Source organism: Ursus maritimus, unplaced genomic scaffold (assembly GCF_017311325.1).
Source record: "Ursus maritimus isolate PB19 unplaced genomic scaffold, ASM1731132v1 scaffold_35, whole genome shotgun sequence".
Classification (NCBI taxonomy): Eukaryota; Metazoa; Chordata; class Mammalia; order Carnivora; family Ursidae; genus Ursus; species Ursus maritimus.
In genome coordinates, this window is record NW_024426119.1 from 11,878,312 (window position 1) to 11,890,496 (window position 12,185).

General features: G+C 45.9%; 2 long non-coding RNA genes across 2 annotated transcripts in view; one reads left to right on the forward strand and one right to left on the reverse strand.

Annotated features, from left to right (window-relative positions):
- Nucleotides 1–12,185, reverse strand: part of LOC121100218 — a 136,462-nt gene that overhangs the window by 67,681 nt on the left and 56,596 nt on the right. The gene's annotated exons all lie outside the window — the stretch shown is intronic.
- Nucleotides 53–3,258, forward strand: LOC103676819. The gene is made up of 2 exons (XR_572239.2): nt 53–366; nt 1,175–3,258. It is a non-coding gene; the product is annotated as an uncharacterized LOC103676819 (long non-coding RNA).

Genomic DNA, 12,185 nt, shown 5'->3' on the forward strand with positions numbered 1-12,185 from the left:
TACGTTAACAGGCGAGTACACAGCATGTCGAAGATGGATGATGACAAGGGCCCTGGAGAAAGGCGGGAGACGGTTGCTCGAGGTTTCCAGCGTTCACCTATACCCAACTGCCCGCTCCTCCCGGGTCAGGCACAACACAGCAGGGTCCCCCTCCACCCCCTCCTCCCATCAAGTGAGATGCGGCCATATGACTAGTTCTGACCAATGGCATGCGAGCCTTAGTCACGTGTCCCGTTTGGGGCACAAGCATTGGTCGGTGCCAGGGCCACCCGGACCCCGTTCCCTGCAGCAACAAGGAAGGATGCTCCGTATTCCAGTAGCTCTAAGACGGCGGAGCTGCACTTGGAGGGTGGGTGTGCTGGCGAGGTAAGCAGAACCGTAAGACAACTGGGGACAGAGACGGTCAGGGTGTGACCCAAGGCAGTGGCAGTGCGGCTGGAAGGGGGCCCGCATCAGAGCCCATCTAGGAAGGAGACTTCCCGCGTGCAGCCTGCATTTAGGAGCCAAGCGTGAGAGAGGAGTCTGGGAGGAGTCCCCAGAGGGGTGCCCGCAGACCCTAGGGAACACAGGAGGTGTGCTGCGGGCTGAGGGACAGAAGTCGGGGGCGGGGGGTGTCCGGGAAAGGTGGTATTTGAGGCTGTGGGAGTGGCTGAGATCCCTCAGGGAGAGGGGGAGGCAGAGAAGAGGGGGGTGGAGGATCCCCAGCATTCAGAGGGGCAGCTGAGAGCAAACGTGAGGAGACTGAGCAAGGGTGGGCAGGGAGCGACAGCAGGAGCAGGGAGGAATGGTGTAGGTCGGGCTTCTCAGACTTCAAAGCCCACACAAACCCCCTGAGGGTTGTGTAAAAATGCAGACCTGGCTCAGTACATCTGGGCAGGAGCCCAAGATGCTGCAGGCCCATAAGGCTCCCAGGTGATGCTGATGCTGTTGGTCTGCAGAACGTACTTGGAGAAGCAAGGATGGAAGAGAAACCAGGGAAGAGAGGCCTTTAAGAAGGAGAGAGTGGTTGGCAGTGAGATTTTGCCCCGCAGTGCTCGTCCGTCTCAGCAGGAGCAGAGAATGGGGAGGGTGGAGGCATCCTGCGTGGCTTGGAGTACCCAGGTGTACCAGGACTGGGTGATGCCGGGGACTTTAGGGTCTATCCTATGGATTTTGAAAGGCAGGCTTTCTCTAGGTGGCCTTCTGGTGGAATGTGCGACATCCTTCGGGCCCTCAAGTAGAGCAGGAGTGTCTCCTCTACCAACAAGAACGAGACCAGGGCTGTCTGAGATGACCTCTGATTGATGCAGCTGGGTGGGCATTCTCCAGACTCTCCGTGTCCTGCTGATGAGTCCTCATGAACGTCTCATGTCACCCTCTGCGTGACGCACTCATGTCGACACCTGGCTCAGGGACACCCTCGGCGGCAATAAAGGGCATCTGGGCCTCCCTTTGGAAGGCCACAGCATGAATTCCTCTTACAAGACAACCCTGCTTCTGAGAAAGGCCCAGGATAGAGGGATGGAGGGGGAACTCTCATTCCCCACATTTCTCCAGCCCCATCCAAGCACACGTTCCTCAGGAGTCACTCAAAGCTCTCGACAATTTGATCCTTATTTCCATCTTCCATCACATCTTCCCGTTGTCCTTTGCCATTTCCCAGTGCTCGTCTCCTCCAGCTATAACAGTCGACTCCCCTTTCCCAGAAGACACCCTGAAATCTTGTGCCTCCTTTCTCCACTCCCCTATGTGGCAACATTTCAAGGCCTGGCTCAAATTCCATCTTCTCTGGAAGCCTTCTCAGATTTCCCTGACGGAGTCTGTAGGAACAGACTCTCCCGTCTGTAGGACCCCCCCCACCACCCTTTGCACTTTTGTTTTAGCATTTCCCAGAGGCTGCTTTTGTTAGTTGGCTGGTTATGTATGTGTGTCTGCCAACCAGTTTATGAGCTTCTGGGGGTGGAAGACTCTGCCAGCTTCGTCTCTGTATCTGGGGCTGCTGTGTATGCTTGTGCAAGTTGGGCACTGCACAAGAGCACCCAGCTTGGAGGTGGGAGGTAATGGGATCTGATAGAGTCTGCCTGTTGCTCACCAAGCTGTGCTCCCTGGCAAGGGTCTGCATTGGCCCGGAGGAAAAGGTGTTTTTTTCTGTTTCACACAAGGATGCTGTCCAGGCAAGAAAGGGCCGAGTTTGTACCCTTCTCAACACCTGAGCATTTGCTCTGCGGGTGACAGGACCTCCATGAATGTTTGTGGGGTCGAAGCAGTCCTGTTCTTTGATGTAAGTGCTGCTTAGTGATTCAAGGTTACTGCACAGACACTGGTCATGCCCTCGTGCCGTTTTCCAGCTACGTTTCTGTGAAGTCCTTGAGTGATTTACTTTGTTATTTTGAGGAGGCTGCCTACTTCTCTGAAAGCATTTAAGAAATCTGTCTGACATCATGATCCCTTTCTGGAAAGATCTCAGCCCCTTCCTCCTGGACAGCAAGCTGCCTCTGTCTGGCTTCAGGTGAGGTCTTCGAGCGGGACCACACCTCTGGGTGGCTGGTGGAAGACTCTGTTACCAGAATCACGTGAGGATTTGATCTAGCTGAAGAAATGATTATACATTTCTTTCCCTCAGAGTGAAAACTCTCCATTTTCCTTTTTCCACCGATCCGGCCCTTGGTGTTGCTACAACTACCTACTCTTTGCCCAGCCCAGAGGGAGGAAATTTGTTAACAGGAAATTCTCTTCAGGGTGTCCTTCAGAGGCCACCTGGACCTCCATGGAGGAAGGCCACTAAAGGGAGCAAGGGACAGCTTGGCTCTGTGGGGGGGTAGGAGGGAATGAAGGGTGAGCTGGCCTGTCACGGCCCAAAGCCTGGCTGGCTCTGAGGTTTTGCGTCTCTCAGAAATGCTGTTCCTGAAAATATCTGCGACTGGCCAGGTGGGCCTTAACCTTCCAGCCGCCTGCCCTCTGCCTCTATCTTTGCTGCCTCCTCACTTTCCAGGACCCCTATCTCTGGGTGTCTTGACTGGTCACCTGTCTTCTAGTAGTCTCCGCTTCCCTGGCTTGCACACCATGGCACATCCCCGGGCTCTCTGTGTCACTTCCCTCTGGCTCCTTTGTGCTCTCCTCTCCCTCTACACACCCTCTCGAATGCTGGTGGACCCCTAGTTCCCCACTGTGGGCTTCCCTGGCTGGCCGACAGTGGTGCATAGCCTTGTAGCTGTTCCATGCATCAACATACGTGTGCACACACGGAAGTTATTTATTTTTAATAAAAATGGCATCCTACCAGGTGTACGGATTGTGTTCCTGATTTCAAATGATAGCACCATCACCCCCTAGTACCTGAGGCAGAAGTCTAGAATCATCCTTGACTCTTCCTATTTCTCATGCTTTCCAATTTAACCTTCTAAATAGTTCTGGAATTGTCCTTCTCTATTTTGACTGTCTCTGTCCACTCATCACCTCTTACCTGGATTACTGTAATCATTTTCTAATTGGTCTTCCTAGCACCTTCCTTCCTTCCTGGCCTCTTTCAAATTAATCCTCCATATCAAAATATTTTTTTGAGATAAGATTCACGTAACATAAAATCCATCATCTTAACTATTTTAAAGCGTACAGTTCAGTCATTTTTAGTATATCTACAATGTTACACACCCACCCTCATTGTCTAATTCCAGCAGTGGTTTTGGAACTATAGGCCTTGATCTAGTGGTGGGTTGTGAAACCAGTTTAGTAGTTTGCAAACATTATGTATTAAAAAATGAAGTAGCCGCAGTATAGACAGAGTAGAATAGATCGTAGAGTGTTGTAAAAGATGAAAAGGGGAACTGTTACTGCACGGAACTTTTGTTTCTGTTAGACTTTTTTGGTATATTTGTGTGTTGATGGTGTGTTTCTTACTGTGGGCCATATTGGAAAAAGTTGGGGGGAGCGTGCAAAAAGTTGCCGTGAGTCTGTACCGTGTAGGCAGCCTACATCACTCCCCTTACCTAATGTCTGTCCATGGCTCTCCAGCTGAGTCACTTGCTAATTAAGAAATACTCTTTCAGAGTCCACTATTTGCTAGTCACTGTTCTAGGTGCTGGGGATATAGCAATAAAGAAGGCAGACAAAAACACCTGCCCTGGTCCAGTTTATATTCTAGCTGGGGAGACATAATAAGTAAGGAAATGAGGGCACCTGGCTGGCTCAGTCAGTAGAACATGCAACTCTCGACCTTGGGGTCGTGAGTTCGAGCCCCCCATTGGGTGTAGAGATTACTAAAAAAATACATAAACTTAAAAAAAATAAGAAAATTATACAGAATGTTAAAAGGTGATAAGTGCTCTGAAAAAAATCAGAGTCAGAGGCTTCGGAGTGTGGAATGAGGGAAAGAGGGTGTTGCAGTCTTGAAAAGGAGGACCAGGCCAGGCTTCCCCAAGAAGCCACATGTCAGCGAGACTGAAAGGAGGCGAGGGAGTGAGCCGTGCCTGTATCTGGGAGAATAGACGGTACAAAGGTCCTGGCGCAGGAGATGCCTGGCTTCTTTGAGGCCTAGGAAGGAGGCTGTCACAGGGTGCCGTGGGGAGCAACAGAAAGAGATGAGGTCAGAGAGGCAGCTGGAAGCCAGGCACGTTGGGCCTGTGAGCCATTGTAAGGACTTTGGCTCTTACTGTGGGGAACATGAAAGCTTTGCAGAGCTTTGAGCAAAGGAATGACAGGCTCTGGGTCACATTTTAAAAACATCACCTCTAGGATTCATGCTCCTTCGGCTGAGGTTCGAGGTCCTTTATATTTTGTTCCTGTTGATCTATAGCCATTTCTTGCCTCTTCCATCAGCAACACCAAAAATGCTCTCATTGTCTCTATGTACCATGATGTCTCCCCACTCTGGGAGTGTCTCCGCTGTCCCTCTACCTGGATGGCCACTCCTGTTGGGCCCGGCTCACCTCTCCTCATCCTTTAGCACTCAGCACAGATGCTACCTCCTGTTATGTCCCTCTCCCCTTAGGCTGCATGACGTGTCCCCTCATTCATCCCTCTAGAACCTTCCATGTATCTCTGTCAGTAGTTTACTTCATTGGACTGTAACTCACATGTCAGCTTTCCTCTACATCTCTGATTCCCAGGAGGCATGGGATCTTGCCTTTTGCATCTTTTGACCCCATGACCCATACATAGAACAGTGGTACATGTGGGTCAAGGACGCAATACATGAATTGTGGTTAAATCAACTGTTGCTGACGAGGATCCAGCGAGGTTTCAACCAATGGCTCAAGACCATGAAGCTCAATACTCCCTGTTCCTTGCTTGGTACACCTACTAAACCAAGATAATCCTTTCCTGGGGTTCTCTGAGGCTTTCCTGTGGTGGTGTCAGGGGGAGGGATGTGATGCCCCATCGTCCCGGGAGGAATTTACTAGAGGAGACAAACTGCGTAGTTGGAGGGTGCAGGTGGGAAAGATGGTCAGAGAGGAGGCAGCATACATAAGGTTACACGGCGCTCATTGAACCCTTGCAGCGTCTGGCTCTCCATTGAGATAAGTGCACACTGATACTTCTGCTGTATCTCTTCTCGATGGCAGATTCCCTTTCACCCAGTGTGCTTCCTCAACATTAGAACCAGAGAAGGGGGGCCAGTCCAGTGTTCCTGGGGCCTACAGCACAGGCTGCGCTTTGGCATAATTTGAGAGCAAACTTGTGGACCCCCCCTCAGACATGTGAGGGAATCCTGCCCCAGGTTACCCTACCAAAGCTTGGAGGTCAGGAAGGGAGGGAATCAGACTCCCCCACTAAGGTTCACTCTCCTGTCATGCAAAAGACTCCCAGACATCCACGAGGACAGGACCTGTCTAAAACGAAATAAAATTTCACACACCATTTTCCTCCTGATGGAACTGGCAGCTTTCCTTTCTTTCTCTCCTAGCTTCCTACAGGCAACCAAGAATCAACATTTCTAGACATACATAAAGCCCTTCTTCCAATAATTCTCGCAGCCTAGACTTACTGTTCTTCCTTTGCAGCTCTGTTTCCTTATAAATATTCCAAGGTGAGGCTGCCAGCAGGTGATTTATTTACAAGGGGGTATCATTTCCTGCCTCTGTGTGTGGCATCCAAGCAAACGGCTGACTACAGTTCTCACCAAGCTCGGCCTCCTTATCTATTTTAGATGAGACCAGGGTATTTCACTCCATATCTCGTTTTGACTCCAGGCAATCCAATAGGATTTCTGTTTTAAAAATGTTCAGAATGTGAAAAAAAGGGGGGGGGGGAACTAGAGAGATGACAAGGCTAACAAGTGGCTATTCTGAGAGCTACCATCATTCATCACATCCGAATGCTGTCACAGAAGGGCACACACACAGGGACATGCCACAATGCTAGAGCTCCCGCAAAGCTTCCCCACCCAAAAGCGAACATTACAAAAGGGACAAGGAGAAACCACGTGCACACTGCCTGGCCAGTCTGGCTAATGGGCTGCTTGGTTCAGCCTTTCCAGACCTCCTTATGCCCTCCCCAGAGTTCTAAGCCTTTGGAGAATCAGGGATGTCTTTGAGATTTCCCAGGAGAGTATGCCTATGCCCACGTGCAGACCATTTCCACTTATGATCGCAGGAGGTGCAGGAGAGCACAGGACAGCAGATAAAAGGCAGCAAGTATGGAAGGAGGTCAGAGGGGCAACAACCCTGGGGGACTGGGAGAGTCAGGCCAGGTGGACTGGGGTCTGGCCTGGGGGTTGGACTTGGTTACACAGAGGAAATGAGAAGGCCTTCTAGACAGGAGAGATTCTCGAAGGTGAAGGAGCCGAGGTTCAGATGGCTTGCTTGTTGTGGAGGAACAAGAAGGGGAGGAAAGCTAATGTGAGTTGAACATCCACTGTGTTCTAGTCACTGTGATAGGTGTTAGAGGGACAGAAGCAAAGACAGGGTCTAGTGGGGCAGGCGGCCGAGTCCCAGAGTACCCTTCACAATCATAAAATCAGGAGCATCAGGGAGCAACATAAAAGCTAGGTCCCAACATAAAAGCCAGGAGGCTGTAGATGGGTTGCGATGGATGAGCCTTGAGAATCCTTATCCCCAGGACAGGGGGTTGGCTGCCCCTTTCCAGTTAGGGGTGGGGTCACAGGGCAGGGACTGGACACTTGACACCAATGGGTGATGACTCAGTTAGGGCTTTCAGAGATCCTGTGGCCCCAGCTGGTTCCAGCCCCTCCAACCAGACACAGGTGGGGTCATATCTTATTTTCTGGTGTGGTGACTCAGCTGACCAAAATAACTCATGCTGGTAGAGGCTCTTTCTGTATTCTGTGGGCTGGGAAGGGGTATACTGGGAAGAGCCAGAACTGCCACCCAGTGAAATGTGAGGACTCCTCCATCTGACTCAGCCACTAAGAGAGAGACAGAGAGACACACAGAGAGAGACACAGAGAGAGAGAGAATGAGAGAGACGCTGTGGTCTGAGTAGGGCTTTTTCTAGCACTGAAGCTGGGGAGTTCCTCAGTTCTTGGCCCGGCAGCTGGGGAAGTCACAGGACGTTGACCACCAGGGGAAATAGCTTATAAGTCCCGGGACTCACAGTGCCCTCCAAGGTACTGCGGAGCACACCTGCAAGGTATCATGATCCCCTGCAAATGGACTCCTCCAGTGCCTGGTGGGTGGCAGGTCCCCTCTCGCAGTCTCCTGAAGCCACCCCTTCTGTCAGCTCCAGTCCTGTATGTTCTGTTGCCGGGATCCTCTTTCTGAACATGCACCTAAGAGTCACCTACCAGGTGCCCCTCTCCAAAGACTGCCTCATTCTGTGAATTGGAATTTGCCAGTGAGGTGGGATGCCACCCGTCTTTCCTGTTTATTCACATGCAATCTACCCACTGAGGCTCATTTCATTTCCACTCCTCCATGTAGCATTAGCAAAGGTGGGTTTGACAGTATCTGGGGTGCTTAGCAACATCACTTCCTCATCTAGACAATAATCCCAAGACGCAGAGATTGTTTAGCAGATGAGAAAGTTGAGCTCAAGAGCATAGATGATTTGCCCAAGGCCACACTGTTGGTGGCAGTGGAGCTGGAATTTGGACCCAATGGCTTCTGTTATGTCCAGTGTGACATTCACATGCCTCCCTTTCAGAGGCTGATCGTGGTGCTGGGAGCCTGGACAACTCCTCTGAAAATGAGGATTACTTTATATTAATAGAAAATGGAAGCCTTCTATCCTATGTGATTGGGACAAGTGGTTGGTTGATTAATCAAAAAATTTGTGCTGGGAAATCATAAAACAATACACAAAAGTCTTATTTTGATCCAAGGCTTCTCTTTTTAAAAAGAGTCCTCTGATGCAATTTTCCCTGTTTTATATAAGCTCATGATGTCCAGTTTCTGTTTTTATAAAGAGAAGGGAGAACTTAAGTTACTTGCAAAATAATGTGAGTGCAGAATTCTCCTAGATTTATACAAAGCTCCTCCCCTTTTTTACAGTTATCTTGTCCACTTCATTCCACAAGAATTTTTAGTGATTCACCTTCATCAAGTTTTCCCAAAGCAATGTGTTTATCATAAAACAGCAAAGAGTTTCTTTTGTTCTACACTCCTCTCTTTTAGTTAAATTGCATTATTAAAATGTCAAGTATAAGTGGCATAAATAGATTTGGAACAAAAATAACTGATTCTTGGTAAACATTTGGTGGGAGCAGATGTGTATCACAGATAAACTCCTAGCTGGTAGCATCAGTTGGTGTATTTACAACAGAAAGACGGGGCTGGTTAACCTGACCAGTTGGTTAAGGGGAGTTTGGTTAAGAGGCTCTGCATAGGACTGGACAGAGGGTTGAGGTGAGGATCAAGTGTAGACCCAAGGTGTGAGGGCTTTAGTGAAGTGGCATTCATATATGAGCCATCTTCATGATTACTAAGAATTCCCTGATGCTGTACCCCATATGGAACCTCTCCTCCCCATCACGAACCTTCTTTCTTTGGGAACATTAGAGAGCCACTGACCAATGGTCAAGAGACCTAGATCTACTCCCAGCTTTGCCACTAACTGCTTCTGTGGGTTTGGGCAAAACGGCTGAATCTCTTCACCTAGATTTTTTACTTTATAAACTCAAGGGGTTGGGTGACATGGTCTTGAGAGGCTCTTCTGGCCTTGTTATTCTGAGCATCCCAGGCTGCTTGCTCAGTCTTTTCCTTGGATGTCTCAGTCATCCCCAGGGTCACAGCATGTCTCCCCAAAGCTTATCAACAGCCTCGCCTGTGTCCTGCCTTGAGCACCAGGCCCACATTTCCTACTATTTACCTGGGTGCCCTACAAGCAGGATGGACAGGTGAGATTTCTCAGACCTCCTAAATACAAAAGCATATTTCCAAACAAAAATTATTAAGATCATGTGGTTCTGAAGCAAAATGGACCCTCTTAAAAGACGATAGTATATAATAAAGTCTTTTTTATCATATATTATGATATATCATAATATATACAGTGGGGAAAAGAAGTAATATTCAGCATTGGAAAACAAAGCAGTGGGGAAAGAATGTTCAGCATTGGAAAATTTGGGTAACACTTTGAGAAAAAGTCTTTTAGACTCACATCTCAAACTATACTGTAAAATATATGGTGTATACCTCAAGAAAATAAAGGCCATATATGACAAACCCATAGCTAACATCATATTTAATGATGAAAAGCTCAAAGCTCTTCCTCTAACATCAGCAATCAGACAAAGATGCCCTCTCTCACCACTTTCACATTGCGAGGATTGGAAATCCTAGCCATAGCATTTAGGCAAGAAAAAGAAATAAAAGGCAACCAAATTGGAAAGGAAGAATTAAAACTATCACTATTTGCAGATGATATGATACTATACATAGAAAACCCTAAAGACTCTGTTAAAAAACTGTTAGAATAAATGAATTCAGTAAAGTTGCAGGATATAAAATCAACATACAGAAATCAATATACAGAAATGTCTAAACATTAGAAACAAACTGTCAGAAAGACAAATTAGGTAAACAATCCAATTTACAACTGCATCAAAAAAGAATAAAATGTGTAGGAATAAATTTAACCAAGGAGGTAAAAGACTTGTACACTGAAAATTATAAGACACTGATGAAAGAAATTGAAGATGACACAAATAAATGAATATTGCATGCTCATGGATTAGAAATAATTAATATTGTTAAAATGCCCATACTACCCAAAGCAGTCTACAGATTCAGTGAAATCCCGACCAAAGTTTCAATGGCATTTTTCACAGAAATAGAACAAATAATCCTAAAATTTGTAGAGAATCACAAAAGACCCCGAAGAGCCAAGGCAATCTTGAGAAAGAACAACAGAGCTGGAGGCATGATGCTTCCTGATTTCAAACTATATTACAAAGCTATAGTAATCAGAAGAGTAGGGCATTGACGTAAAGACAAACACATAGATGAATGAATAGAAAGCCCCAAAATAAATCCATGCATATATGGTCAATTAATTTATGACAAAGGCACCAAGAATGTACAATAGGTAAAGTACAATGTCTTCATTACATGATGTTGGGAATACTGGATATCTACATACGGAAGAGTGAAACTGGGCCACTGCCTTGCAGTACACAAGAATTAACTCAAAATGGATTAAAGACTTGAACATAAGACCTGAAACCATAAAAATCTTAGAAGAAAACACAAATTATAAGCTCCCTGACATCAGTCTTAGTGATGATTTTCTTGGATTTGACACCAAAAGCAAAAGCAACAAAAGCAAAAATAAACATCAAACTAAAAAGCTTCTGCACAGCAAAGGAAACTGTCAACAAAATGAAAAGGCAACCTACTGAATGGGGGAAAATATTTACAAACATATATCTGATAAAGGATTAATACTGAAAACATCTAAGGCTACAACTCATATAGCTAAGTAGCCAAAAAAAAAAAAAAATCTAATTAAAAATGAGCAGAGGATCTGAATAGACATTTTTCCAAAGAAGACATACAGATGACCAACAGGTACATGAAATGATGTTTAACATCACTCATCATCAGGGAAATGCAAATCAAAACTACAATGAGGTATCACCACCTTATACTAGTCAGAATGGCTAGTATCAAAAAGACAAGAAATAACAAGTGTTGGCAAGGATGTGGAGAAGAAGGAACACTCATACACTGTTGGTGGGAATGTAAATTGGTGCAGCCACCATGGAAAAGTGTATGGCGGTTCTTCAAAAAATTACAAATGGAACTACCATATGATCCAGCAATTCCACTTCTGGGTATTTATCCAAAGAAAATGAAAATACTAACTCAAAAAGATCTATCACCTCTATGCTCATTGCAGCATTATCTACAATAGCCAAGCTATGGAAACAACCTAAGTTTCTGATGGATGAATGGACAAATAAAATGTGGTGTCTCTGTGTGTGTGTGTGTGTCCGTGTGTGTGTGTGTGTGTGTGTGTGTGTGTGTGTGTGTATATATATAATATAAAATTATATGCAATATAATATATAATGAAATATTATTCAGTCATAAAAAACAGTGAAATCTCACCATTTGCAATACCAAAGATGGACCTTGTGGGCATTATGCTAAGTGAAGTAAGTCAGACCAAGAGAAAGACAAATATCGTGTGATCTCACTGACATGTGCCATCTAAACAACAACCACCACCACAAGCTCATAGATACAGAGGACAGATTGGTGGTTGCCAGGAGCAGGGGGAGAAGGGTGGGTGAAATGGGTGAAGGGAATCAAAAGCCATAAACTTCTAGGTATAAAATCTATAAGTCATGGGAATGTAATGTACAACATGGTGACTACAGTTAATAATATTGTATTATATATTTGAAAGTTGCTAAAAGAATAGATATTAAAAGTTCTCATTATAAGAAAAAAAATCTAGGTGTGGTGATGAATGTTGATTAGACATATTGCAGTGATCATTTTCACAAAAATATGATCCAAGTCTTGGAAACGTTCCAAGACTCCCAGTGGATGCCTGTAACCACAGGTAGTACCAAACCTTATATATGTTATATAACATATATATGTCTTTTCTATACATGCATACTTATGATAGTTTAATTTACAAATTAGGCACAATAAAAGATTAACAGCAATAAATAGTAATAATAGAACAATTATGAGAATAATGCTGCAACAAAAGTTAGGTGACTGTAGTTTTTCTCTCTTCCTCAAAATACCTTATACTGTACTCACCCTTCTTGTGATGATGTGAGATGATAAAGT